General features: G+C 42.6%; 1 protein-coding gene across 6 annotated transcripts in view; it reads right to left on the reverse strand.

Annotated features, from left to right (window-relative positions):
* The window catches only part of pot1 (protection of telomeres 1 homolog), a 334,309-nt gene that overhangs the window by 281,905 nt on the left and 34,395 nt on the right, over positions 1 to 18,009 (reverse strand). Inside the window, exon 1 of one of the 6 annotated variants that reach the window (XM_078568393.1) lies at positions 17,324 to 17,342. The exons of the other annotated variants lie outside the window; for them this stretch is intronic. The gene's annotated coding sequence lies outside the window, so the exon portion shown is untranslated. Of the gene's footprint in view, positions 1 to 17,323; positions 17,343 to 18,009 lie in introns of those variants that run through there. 6 annotated transcript variants of the gene reach the window in all.

Consider the following 18,009-nt stretch of genomic DNA (forward strand, 5'->3'; position numbering starts at 1 on the left):
AAGATTACATTTTTTTTTAAATTATTTGTTCACGGGATGTGGGCATCACTGGCTAGGCCAGCTTTTAGTGCCGCTGCAGTCCCTGTGGTGTAGGTACATCCACAGTGCTGTTGGGGAGGGAGCTCCAGGATTTTGACCCAGCGACAATGAAGGAATAGTGATATATTTCCAAGTCTGGATGGTGAGTGGCTTGGTGGGGAACTTCCAGGTGGTGGTGTTCCCATCTATCTGCTGCCCTTGTCCTTCTAGATGGTAGTAGTCGTGGGTTTGGAAGGTGCTGTCTAAGGAGCCTTGGTGATTTGCTGCCATTCATCTTGTAGATGGTACACACTGCTGCTACTGTGCGTCAGTGGTGGAGGGGGTGAATGTTTGGGGATGGGATGCCAATCAAGCGGGCTGCTTTGTCCTGGATGGTGTCAAACTTCGAGAGTTGTTGGAGTTGAACTCAGCCAGGCAATTGGGGAGTAATCCATCACATGCCTGACTTGTGCCTAGGAGATGGTGGACAGGCTTTAGGAAGTCAGATGGTGAGTTACTCACTGCAGGATTCCTAGCCACTGACCTCTTGTAGCCACAGTATTTATATGGCTAGTCTAGTTCAGTTTCTGGACACCCGCCCCCCCCTCCGTCCCCCAAATACCCCAGGATGTTGATAGTGGGAGATTCAGCAACGGTAATGCCTTTGAATGTCAAGCGGCAATGGTTAGATTCTCTCTTGTTGGAGATGGTCATTGCCTGGCACATGTGAGGCACGAATGTTACTTGCCACTTGTCAGCCTGGATATTGTCCAGGTCGCTGCATTCGGACATTATTTTACTGTAATCACAGTGAACAAAACACACACAGTGCAGCAGGGTGAAAGTTTCACTCCCCCACAAATATGGTGCACTAAGCACTGGGAACTGTATGTTCCTCAAATTATTATTTGAACTGGACTGAATCCAACAAAATTAAAACTAATTGCAAAATAGTAGGGGCACCAGTGAAGCAACACTTAAGGTGTTGGTGTGAAATTCTTTTCTCTACAATCTAAACGAGCCAGGTCCTCCCAAAAACCAGTAAATAGAGGGAATTTTGTATGAAAACTTTCAGTTTTCACTTCCAGTATCCACAAGGTAATTTCAAGGCCTCGGTTCTCTATCAGATACAATCGCACAGCCTCTTGCATCTCCGCTGGTTATGCATTATTGCACTGTTTTTAGGAACAAATAAATTATTCCAAATGCCAACGGGTGTCTGAAGATACAAACAAAACGCGCCTCGTGGAAATGTCATACAAGAAAAATGAAGTTGCAGTTCCAAATTTCAGGCAGATAACTCCAAGCCATTTTAAATGTGCTTGGTGTTCATGGCTGATTAATTATGGTGACGGGGGAAAACCTAATTATCTGTCCTGAACTCTGTTGAGGCCTGTGTAAGTAATGCGCTCCTCTTAATTTCAGCTTTATGGAGCACACAGCTTGTTACAGAAAATGTAATCAGGCTCACAATGACTGGTACTGATTCCTCCTTTTGGTTTATGCCTTACAAAACTTTCAATGGGTCCTTTTTAAACACAAGACAACACAGAAAGCATGAAATCAAAGTGGCTGTTTCCCTGACGAAAGAAAATGAAAGGTGATCTAGAACTTTTTAAAAACTTCTATCAGTTCCTTCACATTCACTCACACTGTCCAGACAATTTCATTCATATTTCTATTAGCCCAGTTCAACGTGAAATTCTTTCATTACAATACAAAATAAATAGCATTAACTTCGAACTTTAGTTCTGCTCTCACAATCCAAGTCAAACAGTGTGCTTCCATCTACAGTACAACCAAAAATACTTCTCTCAAACCTCGCATGTTTTCTCCAGTGAAAAGTTTAATCATGCAAGTTACTCCTTATATCCTAAAGCCCCAGGATCCAGAAGCAACCCTCTCAATCTTCCACGAACCTTGGTGAAAGTGGTGTCCAAACCTTCCGATTGTATTCCAAATGATTCCCATATATCCTGGAGGTGTATCCTGATCTATAAATGGTGAAATGGTAGGGAGTTAGTGTAGTTGGTATAAATGGGCAGGTTTAGTTATTGGCTGATCCCAGGAAGATGCAGAATATCTGAAATCCTGGCAAAAAAAATTAAAATAATCTTTTTATTCTAGGTCTCGTCCTTTGACAGCAATTATGATTTATTAACCACTGAAACATACATTGAAACATTTCAAATATTTCCAATCACTCGCACTGGGATGAAGGTGCCATCTGTCTTCAGTCTCTCACATTGGCATCAAGGAGCCATCTATCTATCGTCAGTCTCTCAAACTGGAGTGAGGAACGATCTATCTCCAGTCTCTCACATTGGTATGAAGGAGCTTTCTATATCCAGTCTCTCACACTGGCATCAAAGAGCCTTCTATCGTCAGTGCCTCACACTGGCATGAAGGAGCCATCTGTCTCCAGTCTCCCAAACTGGTATGAAAGGGTATGAACTGGTATTTCCAATCTCTCACACTGGGGTAAGGAACTATCTATCTCATTCTCTCAAACTGGCATGAAGGAGCCTTCTATCCCCAGTTTCTTATGCTGATATGTAGACGGCTGCTGTAACTTATTTTTGATCATTAGGCCAAGCAGCAAAACTTAAAGTTTGGACTAGTACATATACCAGAATTTGCCAGCTTGCAGATCACCAACACCGTCACTCAATCTGTGCACCAGACTTCAAAGCAGGAAAGAAATTTCATGAGAAGCTATGCAAAATATCGAACAGTGCGACAAATCATATTTCACCCACAAAACTTAAAGAAGGGATCAGTGTGTTCTTTATTTTCAGGGGTAGAGAGGTGGGAGGAATCACCTACATGCAGTAAGTTTATTTATGATTAAAGAGGCTAAGGTTTGCTGTTTGAGAAATCCAATGTTTAATTTATACTGTGATATATAACATAATCCACTGACTATAATATCACAAATCAAACCCAACTTTTCACTCACAGCATATGTAGCCCACAGTTCAAGAGCCTGGGATCCAGGTGTTTGAGACATCTGCTGCTAGATTCTCTCGCTAACAAAGTAGCTCAGTTGGCTAGATGGCTAGAATGTGGTTCAGAAAAACGCCAACAGTGCGGGTTAGATTCCCGTTCCGGTTGAAGTAGACTTGGGATCTGCCTCCTCACCCTGCCCCTGAGAGTGGAAGGCAATGGTAAACCACCACTGACAAAAAAACGCAAAGGAAATGGCTCCCGCTGAAGCATCAACAGAAAATGAGCCAAGGACTTGCCTTTGGGCAGAGCTCACATGACACTGAGTTGCAGTAAGTGGGGCGGGTGAGACATTCTGCTGCAACCTCTACCTCGGCCAGCATTTGCTCCACTGAATCTACAAGTACTTTCACTTAAGTTTAACTCACCACATGTGGTCAATTGGGTTGCTTTAATGATCCTTGCAATTTCATTCAGTTTCTGAGCATTGTTCTTCCTCCCCCATGATTGTTCTTTGCTGATGAATATAGGCAACTGTTTTCTTTGCAAGGAAAATATAGATCGTGAAAGGCACCCAGTAGGAGCAGCATTAATTTCATCCAGGCATCTGAAGCAAGGGCAAGATGACCCTAATATTTAAACTATGAGGACCACAGCAGAAGTGGAGGTGTTCATGCTTCCTGTGTTTTTCCAGGATATGCATGGGCATTCCTGAATCATTTACTTTGGTGATCACTGTAAAGTTATTAAATTGTTTCTGACACTGCAGTACAGGAGATGGCCAAGGTGCCACTCAATGCCTGTGCTATTCTCCCTCCATAATGCCCTCATCACCCTCTTTGAAGACTTCTGGTCTTCTGAAACTTCTGAGCTTATCTCTCCTTACCGATATCGCTGCCTATAGAAGATCCTAGAAGATATTTGAGAATGAAGGGTAGGGGTTCTTAGTCATAGGGGATATTCCCAGTGTGTGTCCCTCCTTCTGCCTTAGCTTGGTGCATTTCTGGCCCTTTTAAGAGCCTACAGCAATGCATTCCTCACCCAGCAGCTGGAAACCATGGAAGACCACTGAAAACCCATTCTATACATCAAATAAAGCCCCCACCCCACCTGCACCACCCTCACACCCAACAACCAACGTAGGGGAATGACATATGTTCCAGAAAGTCACACGAGTGGGCAGGAAAAAGCCCCTTTGGTCGATCCAACCAGTCCCACTCAGTTATTGCGTGCATCACAATATATATGCTCCCCATTCCAACTGAAAACCAGGTCATCTCATGGAAGAAGCAACTGAAACACATTTTGATTACCTAAAGTGGTCAGAGAGCAATTATTCAAATTTCCTCCCCAACTATCCTGATTTTTGATTTTTTTTTCCACCTCTTCCGCAATGTGTTGAGAAATTTTACATTTCGCCCATTTGCTCTTTTTTATTCTTTCATGGGATGTGGACTTCGCTGGCTAGGCCAGCATTTATTGCCCAGCCCTAATTGCGCTTGAGAAGGTGGTGGTGAGCTGCCTTCTTGAGCCGCTACAGTCAATGTGGTGTAGGTACACCCACAGTGCTGTTAGGGAGGGAGTTCCAGGATTTTGACCCAGTGACAGTGAAGGAACAGCGACATATTTCCAAGTCAGGATAGTGTGCGGTTTGAATACGAACTTGCAGGTGATGGTGTTTCCATGCGTCTGCTGCCCTGGTCACTCTGGTTGGTAGAAATCATGGATTAGGAAGGTGCTGTCATAGGAGCCTTGGTAAGTAGCTGCAGTTCATCTTGTAGATGGTACACATTGCTGCCACTATGCATCAGTGGTGAAGGGAATGTTTAAGATGGTGGGTGGGGTGTTGATCAAGTGGGCTACTTTGTCCTGGATTGTGTCAAGCTTCTTGAATGTTACTGGAGCTGCACTCATCCAGGCAAGTGGAGGGTATTCCATAGTACTGAAGACTGGTGCTCCAGAACTTGCTGCACCCCCAGCCAAGCTGTTCCAGTACAGCTACAACACTGGCATCTACCCAGCTATGTGGAAGATTGCCCAGGTATGTTCTGTACACAAAAAGGAGGACAAACCAAACCTGGCCAATTACCGTACCAATCTACTCTCGATCATCAGTAAAGTAATGGAAGGGGTAATCAACATTGCTATCAAGCGGCACTTGCTTAGCAATAACTAGCTCACGGACACAGTTTGGATTCCGCCAGCTCCTGACCTAATTACAGCCTTGGTTCAAACATGGACAAAAGAGCTGAACTCCCAAGGTGAGGTGAGAGTGACTGCCCTTGACATCAAGGCCGCATTTGACCGAGTATGGCATCAAGGAGCCCTAGCAAAACTAGAGTCAATGTGAATCAGGAGGAAAACTCTCCACTGGTTGGAGTCATACCTAGCACAAAGGAAGATGGTTGTGGCTGTTGGAGGTCAATCATCTCAGCTCCAGGACATCACTGAAGGAGTTCCTCAGGGTAGTGCCCCCAGCCCAACCACCTTCAGCTGCTTCATCAATGACCTTCCTTTCATCATAAGGTCAGAAGTGGGGATGTTCGCTGATGATTGAACAATGTTCAGCACCATTTGCGACTCCTCAGGTATGAAGCACTCCATGTCCAAATGCAGCAAGACCTGGACAAGTAGCAAGTAACATTCATGGCACACAAGTGTCAGGCAATGACCATTTCCAACAAGAGAGAATCTAACAATCGCCCCTTTGCACTGAATGGCATTACCATCACTGAAACCTGAATATCAACATCCCGGAGATTACCATTGACCCGGAACTGAACTGGACTAGCCACATAAATACTGTGGCTACAAGAGCAGGTCAGAGGCTGGGAATCCTATGACGCGTAACTCACCCTCTGACTCCCCAAAGCCTATCCACCATCTACAAGGCACAAGTCAGGAGTGTGATGGAATGCTCCTCACTTGCCTGGATGAGTGCAGCACCCACAACACTCAAGAAGCTTGACACCATCCAAGTCAAAGCAGCCTGCTTGATTGGCACCACATCCACAAACATTCACTCCCTTCACTACCGGCGCACAGTAGCAGTAGTGTGTATAGCCTACAAGATGCACTGCAGGGATTCACCAAGGCTCCTCAGACAGCACCTTTCAAACCCACGACCACTACCATCTAGAAGGACAAGGGCAGCAGATAGATGGGAACACCAGCACCTGGAAGTTCCCCTCGAAGTCACTCACCATCCTGACTTGGAAATATATCGCCGTTCCTTCACTGTCGCTGGGTCAAAATCCTGGATCTCCCTTTTCCTAACAGCACTGTGGGTATACCTACACCACATGGACTGCAGCGGTTCAAGAAGGTCACCACCACCTTCTCAAGGACAACTAGGGATAGGCAATAAACTCTGGCACAGCCAGCGAACCCCACATCCTGTGAAGAATAATTTTAAAAACTTTTCTGACTTGTGTCTTGGAGATGGCAGACAGGCTTTGGGGAGTCAGGAAATGAATAACTCGCTGCAGGATTCCTGAATACTGTAGCCACAGTATTTATTTGGCTGGTCCAATTAAGTTCCTGGTCAATGGTAACCCTCAGGATGTTGTTGGTGGGGGATTCAGTGATGGTCATGGTACTGAATGTCAAGATGAGATTCTCTCCTGTTGGAGATTTCATTGCCTAGCACTTGTGTGCCATGAATGTTACTTGCCACTTGTCAGCCTAAGCCTGAATGTCTTGCTGCATATGGACACAGGCTGCTTCAGTATCTGAGGAGTCAAAAATGGTACTAACCATTGTGCAATCAACAGCAAACATTCTCACTGCTGACCTTATGATGGAAAGATCATTGATGAAGCAACCAAAGATGGTCGGTCCATGGTCAAGGACAAGAGGATGCGACAGCGAGTGAAGCAAGTTTGGGGACCTAGAAGGTAGCAAAGGAGGAGCCGCAGCCCTTGTACATGTACAACAGGTTTGATGTCCTTGCAGCATATGTGGATAAGAACAAGGACTGCAGGGAGGATGAGCAAACTGACCACAGCACCATGGCATAAGAGAGATGCTGAAGTAATTGTGGGCAATCTTAATTTTCATAGCTATTGGACAAATCAAATTGCCAAAGGTAGCCTGGGGGATGAGTTAATGGAGAGTATCTGGGACAGTTTCTTAGATCAATACATTCTGGATCCAAGCAGGGAGCAGGTTATTTTAATCCTAGTAATGGATCATGAGGAAGGATTAATTGATGACCTCATAGGATCCTCCAGGCAAGAAAGATCCTAGCATGACAGAATTTCATATTCAGTCGAGGGTGATAAATATAGGTCTGAAACTAGTGTCTTAAACTTAAATAAAGGCATTTGCTATGGGATGGAGGGAGATGGCTACATTGGACTTGGAAAATAGGTTAAAAGTTAAGATAGTACAGCAGTGGCAGGCGTTAAAGACGATATTTCATAACTCTCAATAAAGTTAAGATAGTACAGCAGTGGCAGGCGTTAAAGACGATATTTCATAACTCTCAATAAAGTTAAGATAGTACAGCAGTGGCAGGCGTTTAAGACGATATTTCATAACTCTCAATAAAGTTATATTCCACTGATGAAGTAAGACTCCTTGAGAAGGGTGCACCATCCATGGCTAAGGGAGTTAAGGATGCTATCCAATTGGAAGAAAAGGTGTAAAAGTCTATGAAGATTAGTGGTAGGCCAGAAGTTTGGGAAAATTTTAGAAACCAAAAAGGATGACTAAAACAATAATAAAGAAGAAATTATTAGAACATGAGAGAAAACTAGTAAGAAATATAAAAACACATAGTAAAAGCTTCTACAAGGATATAACAAGGAAAAGAGTAGCTGAAGAAGGCATTGGTCCCTTACAGGATGAGACTGAGGAATTAATAATGGAAAGCAAAGAAATGGCAGAGACTTTCAACAAGCATTTACTCACTGTCTGCACAGTAGAAGACACAAGTAGCATCCTAAGAATAGTAGAAAATCAAGAGGCAAAAGGGAGGAAGGAGCTTAAAACAATGACCAGTAGTTTTCCTAGAACTTCTTTTCTAATGGGACTAAAGAGTAAAGGGATAAGAAACTTCAGTTATGAAGATAGATTGGAGAAGTTAAGACAGTTCTCCTTGGAGAGGAGAAGGCTAAGAGGAGATTTGCTGGAGATGTTCAAAATCATGATGGGGTTGGACAGAGTAGGTAGGGAGAAACTGTTCCCGCTTGTAAAAGGATAGAGAACGAGAAGGCACAAATTTAAAGTGATTTGCAAAAGAAGCACAAATGCGATATGGGAAAAACTTTTCCACACAGCAAGTGGTTCAGGTCTGGAATACACTGCCTGGGAGTGTGGTGCAGGCAGGTTCAATTGAGGCACTCAAGGGGGCAATGGATGATTACAATATGTAGGGTTAGGGGAAAAAAGCAGGGGAATCGCAGTAAGTCATAATGCTCATGCGAAGAGCCGGTGCAGACACGATGGGCCGAATGGCCTCCTTCTGCACTGCAACAATTCTGAGATTCTAAGATAAATGGTTCCATCTTCACCTTGGCAAACATTAACCGGTGAAGTGCCACAGGGATCAGTGCTGGTGCCTGAAATATTTACAATTTATATGAATAACTTGGATAAAGGGACTGACTGTACTGTAGCCAAATTTACTGACGATACAAAAATAGGTAGGAAAGCAAGCTATGAGGAGGATACAAAGGCTCTGCAAAGTGGTATAGATAGGTTAAGTGAGTGGTCAAAAATTTGGCAGAGTATAATGCACAAAAATGTGAGTTGCCTACTTTGCTAGGAAGAATAGAAAAGCAGAATATTATTTAAAGTGGAGAGAGAACGCAGAATGCTGCAGTACAGAGTGATCTCATACATGAATCACAAAAATATCAGCTTACAATAATTAGGAAGGCAAATGAATGTTTACTTTTATACACCATCCCCCTTACAATAAAGTTGAGAAGTCTAGCTACAACTGTGCAGGTCATTGGTGAGACTGCAACTGGAGTACTGTGTATCGTTTTGGTCCCCTTACTTATGGAGGGGTATACTTGCATTGGAAGCAGTTCAGAGAAGGTTAGCTAGGCTGATTGCTGGGCTGAAGGGCTGTCCTGTGAGGAAAGGATGAGCAGGTTGGGCCATAAGATTGGAGTTTAGAAGAATGAGAGGTAATCTTACTGAAGCATAAGAGGCTGAGGGAGCTTAACAGGGCAGATGCAGAGAGCACATTTCCCCTCATGGAGGAATCAAGAACTAGGAGGTACATTTTAAATAGAGGTCTCCAATTTAAGTGGAAAATGAGGAGGAATATCTTCACTCAGAGGGTCATTAGTATTTGGAATTCACTTCCCCAATGAGCCGTGGAGGCTGGGCCATTGATTACATTCAGGACTGAGTTAGACAGATTTTTGATCTGCAGGGGAGTCAAGGGTTATGGGGGCAAGCAGTAAGGTGGTGTTAAGGCCACAGTCTGATCAACCGTGATCTTATTGAATGACAGAGCAGGTTTAAGAAACCGAATAGCCTACTCCTGCACTGGGAAGATGGTGGCATAGTGGTAATGTCACTAGACTCATAATCTAGAGGCCCAGGCTAATGTTCTGGGGACTCTCTCTCTCTCTCTCTTCAGTTACCATGCCCCAAGTTGGTGACGGTGGACCTCCATGTTAATCTTGCTCTGGCGGCGTGGATCATCGTTGTTGGTGATACATTCATTCAGTTTTTAAGGCTCTTGAGAAAGATCATTCTTTGTCTATCTCGATCTCTTTTACCATTTCCCATCAGCATCAGACTTTCAAAATCATGATTTCTTGTTATGTGCTGAAGAAAATCCAACTGTCTCCTCCTGATCTTGGTCAGCAGTGTTCTTTTGATCTCAAATTTTACTAGCACTTCTTCATTGGTAGTGTGACTTCACTATTCGCCTCAAAAACCACAACTCTGCAGCCTCCATTCTTCTCAGCATTGCTTGACTTATCATCTAACACTCATTTCATATGTCAAAATTGGTGTGAAGTAGCACTCCAGGACACTCAACTTTGTTTTCATGGCTACTTTTGAGTTGATAATAACGTTTCATTTTTTGAAATGCATCTTTGGCCATTCCAATCCTTCATCTTATTTCTTGGTCACACTTTCAGTCTGATGTTAACATACTTCCTAGGTAACAAAATTTGTCTACCTATGCGACATTTTCGTTCTTCACTGCAATCTTATATTCTGCTAAGATTTTCATTTGGACACTGCTAGACATTTTATTTTCTTGCAAATGATGCTCAGTCCTTCTCACTTTCACTCACTACTCTATCCAAAATCACTTGCAGTTTCTCTTCAGAGTTGGCAATAAGAACGGTGTCCCAGTGTATCTTACATTGTTCAAGTTGTAACCTCCAACTATTACTCCAGGAAGGACTTCAATCTCTCGAAGAATATTTTCACTATACAAATTGAATAAATCTGGGGAGAAAACACACCCCTGTCTGACCCCCGCTTTTAATCTTCACAAAATTGCTTAGATCGTTCTCAACTTTTACGGCTGCAGTGTGTCCCCAATAAAGGTTTCTTATCACTCCAGGATCTTTGCCATCAAGGTCAAAAAACTCTAACATGCTCATCAGTTCTTCATGTTTCACCTTACGAAATGCCTTACTATAATCAATAAAACACATGAATACATCCTTTTCATCTCTAATGCTCTTTCTGAAAGCATGCATATCATAAAGATAGCATTTCTCATTCCTCTATGTTCTACAAAACCACATTCAAGAGCTGAAGTGTCTGTCTTTATCTTGCTCCTGGCCCTATTCATCAGTGCTCGAAGAAGGACCTTAGTAATGTGACTTACCAGACAGCGTGATGGAGTTCACATTAAATTGTTCCATGGTTTTTAAGGAGTGGAATAAATATTTATTTACTTAAGTCTTCTGGGATTTCTCGCATGCCATAAACTTCATTAAAGATGAGAGACAGTTTGTCTATTCCAAAGTCTTCTAAATTTTTAATTTATTTTACCTGGGCCTTTGACTTCATTGTTTTTCATCTTATTTATTGCTGTTCTTCCTTCATCTTTTATGATTTTTGGACCGTCCAGGTTTTTCTTAATTGTTGGCTTTTCTTCTTGTCTGTTGTCTTCAAATAAGTCTTGTATGTATTCAGTCCATCCTGCAAGCACTTGGTTCCTTTTCATGTTAACTCCCACATTTCCCTTTGATACATCCACCAGATATACACCCAACTTATCCTGTGATTTCCCTAATGTCTTAATGCATTGTTCTTGAGTCTGTTTTTTATATTTTTCTATTCCTTTACATTTTTTGTTTAACCATTTTTCCTTCTCTTCAACACTTTTTTTATCCTTTTGTCCAATTCCTGATGTGTCCATTAATCTATTTGCTTCACCTTCCTTCTGTGCTCCAGCAGGTCCAATATTTCATCTGTCATCCATTTTTTGTTTATTTTTCTTTTCTCTATTTGGAATGCTGCTTTTTGATGATTCTAGCATTGATGCTTTGAACATTCCCCATGTTGAATGGTTTCCTCGGTTTTCAAGCTGTTCGAAACGTTTGGATTTCCACTTTAAATTTTTCTTTAAATGAGCTCTCTGTATTGAGTAGCTCATAATCTAGTCTTGTTAATATCCCTGTTTTTTTTTAAAACTTCCTCTGCTTTAATTTGATGGTGCAAACTACAGGTACATGGTTGCTTCCACTGTCGGCGCCTGGGTAGATTTTTGCTTGTTGATCTGTACTTTGGATTCTGCTGTTTGTTGTCATATAGTCAATTTGATTTCTGGTCATATCGCCTGGGCTTGCCCAGCTGTATTTCCTTCTTGGATGCTCCATGAGCCGGGTATTTAGAATGACCTGATCATTTGCTTTATACCAATCAAGCCACAATTCCCCTCATCCATTGGGATCACCCAGGACGCATGGTTCAACTATGTTGCCTTTCATGATAGAACCTACTTTTGCATTTAGATCACCCATTACAAAAATCACCTCGTGTGTTTTATATTGAAGTTTGGCTTTAACCAAATCCTCATAGAGGTGATCAATATCCTATTCTTCACTGTCAGATGTTGGTGCGCATTGGTAAGATTGATAAGATTGAAAGGTTGGGCTGCGATTTTAACTAGGATCACCGTCTGAGGTCGTCCGGTAACCCAGCATACATTTTGAAACGTCTTCACCTAGGAGGATTCCTACACCTCCCTCATGCTTTTGATCGCCTGAGTAGATGGGTGTACTGCCGTCTGATACAAAAATTACCTGAGTCTTTTCAGCATGTTTCACTCAAACCAAGAATGTTGACTTTCAAACAACTCATTTCATGCTTGATGCTCATCAATTTTCCAGGTTGTAACAGGGTTCTTGCATTCCATGTTCCGATGCTGATGCTCTCCTTTTGGAAACCGACAGTAGCATGAGGCGACCTAGTGTCACCTGCAGCATGTGACTAACCGTACCGAGCCAGGCACTCCCTCCTGGGGTGGAGGGGATCCCCTTGATGTTGTGGTTTTTCTTTGGCTTGTGCTTGGCAAGGTACTGCAGTGGTTTACCGTTGTCTTCTGCAGTGCTCAACTAACAACAGCTTGAACTGGCTAGCATTACGCCAGTTGAAACTGGTTTCTGCCAGCCAAGTTGATCCACTGCCCTGCTTCCACAATAGCTTCACTGTAACCCTGGCATGGGACCCTGCCAGGGGCTATCAGCTGGGTCAGCTGAACCTGGGGCTCAGAAAAGGGCAGGGCCGACCACACTCTCGGGCCTCTTCAGGTTCCCCTGCTATACTGGGGGTATGGGATCAATTCCCAATATGGCATCTGGTGGAGTTTAAATCCGATCAATAAAAATCTGGAATATAGATATAACATATGAATATAATGGTGATCATGAAAGAAACATTGATTGTCATAAAAACCCATCTGGTTCACTAATGTCCTTTAGGGAAGGAAATCCGCCATCCTTACCTGGTCTGGCCTACATGTAACTCCAGACCCACAGCAACATGGTTGGCCCTTAACTGCCCTCTGAAATGGCCCAGCAAGCCACTCAGTTCAAGGGCAATTAGGGATGGGCAACAAATGCTGGCCTTGCCAGCAACACCCACATCCCATGAAAGAAATTTTAAAAACTCTTATGCTCTTTTGAAGAACTCCTGCAACTTGACCTGTGCCTGAGATGATTGGTCTCCAACAACCACAACCATCTTTCTTTGTGCTAGGTATGACTCCAACCAGTTTTCCCCCGGTTCCCATTGACTTCATTTCTGCTAGGGCTCCTTGATGCTACACTCATCAAATGCTGCTTGATATTAAGGGCAGTCACTCTCATCTTACCTCTGGAATCCAGCTCTTTTGTTTGTGTTTTGGCAATGCTGTAATGAAATCAGGAACTGAGTGGCCCTGACAGAACCCAAACTGAGCATTGGTGAGCAGGCTGTTACTGTGGAAGTGCCACTTGATAGCACTGTAAATGACCCCTTCCATCACTTTGCTGATGATCAAGTGTAGACTGATGGGGCATTAAGTGGCCAGGTTGAATTTGTCCTGCTTTTTGTGGAAAGGACATACCTGGGCAGTTTTCCACATTGCCAGGTAGATGCCAGTGTTTTAGCTGTACTGGAAGAGTTTGGCTAGGGGCATGGCTATTTCGGGGACACAAGTCTACAGTACTATTGCTGGAATGTCGTCAGGGCCCATAGGCTTTGCAGTATCCAGTGCCTTCAGCTGTTGATATCACATGGAATGAATTGAATTAGCTGAAGGCTGCTATCTGTGATGCTGGGAACTTCAGGAGGCTGCCGAGATGAATCATCCACTCAGCACTTCTGGCTGAAGATGATTGAAAATGCCTTTTCCTTTACCCTGATGTTCTGGGCTCTCCCATCATTGAGGATAGGGATACTTGTGGGACCTTCTGCTCCAGTTAATTATTTGTTGACTGGAATTGGCAGAGCTTTGATCTGATCCACTGGTTGCGGGTTCGCTTAGCTCTAGTGCATGTTGCTTCCACTGTGCAAGTAGTCCTATGTTTTAGCTTCAATAGATTGGCACATCATTTTTAGGTATGCCTGGTACTGCTCCTAGTATTCCCTCTTGTACTCTTCATTGAACCAGGGTTGACCCCTGATTTGATGGTAATATGCTAGGTCATGAGGTTACTGTTACGACGTGGCAGGTGGTGTGTGCCAAATCCATAAGGGAAATTTGATTGCGCTATCACAACGGTTTTGCAATTCGTATTTATTTTTGAGATGCATGCACTGAACTCAGATGTAATAAGTCCACCAAGACTTTGAGAGTCTTTTTTAAAACTAAAGTAAATATTAACAATAGAGAAAGCTTCAAGCACATACATAGAACTACAAATTACCACTAATGATAACTCCTAAAATCCCTAATTAACCTGACTCCCAGTTACACCCCCTTTAAGGCAACGTCCAAAAACAGATTTTAGATTTTAAACAGGTCCAGCAAATTAACACAATACCCTGGACAGTGGAATTCCAGACGGCTTTCTCCTCCAGTTTCTGTAGACAGCAGGCATATGCACAAATACTGGAGGCTTCATTAAGGCTATTTCACACACTTCTGTTAGATCTCATAATGCCTTCCTCTGAAACATAGCCTCATTCTCCTTTATATATGTTTCTCTTCTTCTTAAATGTAAATTCAACTGTTTCATGTGTCTTTGAAACTGTATCTTCCTCACAATATAAAAACTTTCATGTTCCTACTACTTGTCAGTAACCCTTGGGAAAAATAAACACATTTCTTAGCCTTGCTTGTCTGGCTATTTGTAAACAAACTAAAATCCCTTTCATCTATCTAAAACTTCACACCTTACATGCTAAGTCAGCATCCATGTTTATTTATCAGCACACTGAGCACCTAGCTTCTTTTGAAGAGTTAAAGTCTATAATCTATCTGACTTCAAATGTTATTGAATCACACACAGACAGACCTAACTATACTTACCCCCATAAACCTACTTTACAATGAACCAGAAAAACATTATGAAAATTATTATACTTTCATGACAGTTACAGAACGTAGTTGAATATAATTCTGCTGCTGCAGATGGCCCACACTGCCTCATGGATACCCAGTTTTGAACAGCTAGATCTGTTCTGAATCTATCCCATTTAGACATGCCACACAACATGATGGACGGTATTCCTCAGTGTGATGAAGCGAGTTCATCTCCACAAGGGCTGTGCAATGGTCAGTCCTACCAATACTGTCATGGACAGTTGCTTTTGCGAAGGTAGACTGGCAAGGGTGAGGCCAACTAGGCTTTTCCCTCTTGTTGGTTCCCTCGCTGCCTGCTGCAGGCCCAGTCTGCCAGCTGTGTCCTTCAGGACTCAACCAGCTCGGTCAGTAGTGGTGCTACCAAGCCACTCTTGATGACTATAATAGCAGAATATGGAAGTGCAGTGGCACTTACAAAAACCCCAGTAAAAAAAAAAACATTGTAGGAATCTAGCTAAAGTCATAGTTATAGATTTTCTTTCCTCTGAAGGCTCGAGTGCAAACTCGATTGATTTAGAAATCATTACAAGTGTCACTAGAATTTTTCAAATTCCATTGTGATGTGAAGCACTCCAGTTGTCTGTGTTCTTTCCACAACCAGCTCATTTATTACCTGTGGCAGCAATTTAAATAGTAATTGAGAATTGAAACTCACCCAATAATTTGGCATCACTGTCTTTTTTTTCCGCCAGCCCTGAAAGTATTACTGTACAGGTGGGGTTCAGCTTCACTATGGCCAATCACCCACTGAAACCTCAGGCATAGTCATTCCTCATGTCTGGACCAAGAGAGCATGTGTCCCCAGGTTACTGAGCAGCAGAGACCATTCGATCCTGTCCTCAATAAATATGTACACAGGCGGATAGGGGATGCCAGCAGGAACCTGGGGGCAGTTTTCTGTTCCCTAACCCAGAGTTACAGAGGCCAGTTGTAACACTCCTCGTGACAGCTGGTTGAGAGCAGCAGACTCCGTATTTATCAGAGGTCAGGCCGGACTCTTTCCTGATCTGTCTGGAATAATGAAATCATTTGCATTGATATAGAGTACCTTTCTATACCTCAGTACATCCCAAAGCATTTTGCAGCCAATGAAGCCACTGGTCCTACAATACAACAGTAACTTACACTTCAAAAATACTGCATTAGCTGTAATGCACTTAGGGATGTTGTACTGTGTACCATAAATGCAAATTCTTTCCTTCTTTATGATTTATTCTTACCCAGTTGAATCATCAGACAAACCCTGAAATTCATCTTGCCACAACACAATCTTTCATTCCTCCTTTTTATAACCTAGAAATAATTCACTACTAAAGAAGTGATATGTATTTTAAATATAAGTTACTTACTCCCTTCACCAACCACCACTTTCCACCCCCATCCCCTCTCCTCACCACCCCCCAACAATGTGTTGCACATCACTGCTTTATCCTGCAGTCTGGCCTTAGTCCATGAATTCTGAGTTGTACAGTAACTTCATAGAGAGGCAGACAGTTTGAATCAGCTGAAGTAAATGGGCTGCGATAACATCAGGCAGAGGGAGACATTGCACAACATACCTGCGAACTAGCACTATCTTCTGCATAACTGTCACAAATAAATCCAATAAGCAATTCAGGAAAAACCTCTCTGATCAGGAGTGTGGTGAAAGCGTAGAACCCACTATTGCATGAAGTAATTGAGGCGCATAGTATGGACGCATTTAAAGGGAAGCTAGATAAGTACACAAGGGAGAAAGAAATAGAAGGATATGATGATAGGATGAGTTGAAGTATTGTGAGAGGTGGCTCATGTGCAGCACAAACACTAACACAGACCAGCTGGGCTGTACAGCCTGTTTCTATGCGATACATTCCATGTGATGCTGTTTACAAACCGATTTGGAGTCATCTTTTTTGTAGCTATTTAGTTGTGAACTCAGTAAAAAGGAAATTATAAGAGTTCCAAAGCTGAGTGGGACACAGTAGCCTCTTATTGAAGAACACCATATCATTGCAGAAGTGCCAAGTAGAGACTACACATTTTCCTCAGAAGCAAAGGGCATAGAAATAGGAAGAGTCTCCCTCGGCTGCTTCTGTGCTGCTTCTTGTGGCCTAATTATGATACAGTTAAATGGCTGGAAGAGACTATTGGCTCAAGCTCAGCTGCAGCGAGACAGATGTGAGGAAACCACAGAGGACAAGAGGAGATGAAAGTACTTTAAATTTAAAACCATTTAAACAGCCGCAAAATATGTTCAAAAGATAAGCCACAGCTGACCTGTTCCATAGCTAATGATAACCAACTGGTTTTGCCCACTGTGGCTGCAGGAAGATATATCCCACAGAGCTGTACAGTTACTGTCAAATATTTTACCTGCTGCAACAGCCAGGTGTAAATACACCAACATCAGCAAGTTGGACTATAACAAAGACAAAAATCACTTGTTATTCAACTTAGTGCAGTTTCCATTTTTGAGACTCTAAATGGATTTGAGAATCACAATACTTACAGGAGCTACTAAGCAGTATTCAGGTGATAGTTACTTTTCTCCTTCAAAATCTGTAATGAATAAGGAATGCAATTTTAAACTCCGATAACCAGGGAGCCCCTGATTCCACAGCCCAACCAACAGAATAAGACATCAGGCAGTGTGCAATTAAAGGGAAGCAGCAGCAAATGATGGCGGCATAATTCAACAGCTGATTAGTATGGAAAAGTTGGGTCACTGGTGTATTTCGGCAACAATTACTTAAAGTGAAACCTCAGATCACATGACATACAGTATGAACTCAAGCAGAACAGGATTGAGAGGCTGAATGGCCTACTCCTGTTCCTACTCTCCTACGTCCAACAAACAGACATACCATTGATTTCGGTCATATACCGAGTCAGGCAGCTTAAGCTACCTGGCATAATATCTCATTAAATAATCATACATTGTTTTTTAAAAAGTGCATAACTAGCTATTATGCAAAGACAGGCACTTTTCACCAGCAAAATCCCACAAACAACAATAAAAACAATTAGTTCTTTTTTGTGGTACATTTGTTTGGTAGGTA

This window comes from Cetorhinus maximus, chromosome 22 (genome assembly GCF_964194155.1).
Source record: "Cetorhinus maximus chromosome 22, sCetMax3.hap1.1, whole genome shotgun sequence".
NCBI classification, from domain to species: domain Eukaryota; kingdom Metazoa; phylum Chordata; class Chondrichthyes; order Lamniformes; family Cetorhinidae; genus Cetorhinus; species Cetorhinus maximus.